The following is an 864-nucleotide window of genomic DNA, read 5'->3' on the forward strand; positions in this document are numbered from 1 at the left end:
GCTGGGCGCGGTGGCTCATGCCTGTAATGCCAGCACTTTAGGAGGCAGAGGCAAGAGAATTGCCTGAGCCCAGGGGTTCAAGACCAGCCTGAGCAACTTGGCGAGACCTCATCTCTTAAATAAATAATAAAATGAGCTGGGTGTGGTGGTGTGCACCTGTAGTTCCAGCTACTTGGAAGGCTGAGGCAGAAGGATCGCCTGAACCCAGCAGGTCGAAGCTGCAGTGACCATGAGTGTGCCACTGCACTCTAGCCTGGGTGACTGAGACTCCGACTCAAAAAAAAAAAAGAAAGTTACACTGCCCTGCAAAAAGAAGTTTGGTAGGACATTCAATCTTCATTACTGATAAACTAGCTATGGAAAGTTAAATAAAGCGAGCATTAGGGCCAGGCACAGTGACTCAGGCCTGTAATCCCAGCACTTTGGGAGGCCAAGGCGAGAGGGTTGCCTGAGCCCAGGGGTTTGAGACCAGCCTGGGCAACTTGATGAGAACTTATCTCTACAATAAATCAAAAACTTAGCTGGGCGTGGTGGTGCATGTCTGTAGTTCCAGCTGCTTGGAAGACTGAGGCAGAAGGATCACCTGAGCCCAGCAGGTCGAGGCTATGGTGGCCATGAGCATGCCACTGCACTCAAACCTGGGCAACAGAGTGAGACTCTGACTCAAAAAAAAAAAAGCAAACATTAGAAAATAGTAGCAATCAGTCAAGCTCGGTGGCTCAACCTGTAATCCCATGCTTTGGGAGGCTGAGATGAGTGGATTGCCTGAGCCCTGGTTTCGAGACCCACCTGGGCAACTTGGCGAGACCTCATCTCTACAATAAATCAAAAAATTAGCCAGGTGTGGTAGCACGTGCCTGTAGT

This window comes from Carlito syrichta, unplaced genomic scaffold (assembly GCF_000164805.1).
Source record: "Carlito syrichta isolate Samal-C Ts95f unplaced genomic scaffold, Tarsius_syrichta-2.0.1 Scaffold153591, whole genome shotgun sequence".
NCBI classification, from domain to species: Eukaryota; Metazoa; Chordata; class Mammalia; order Primates; family Tarsiidae; genus Carlito; species Carlito syrichta.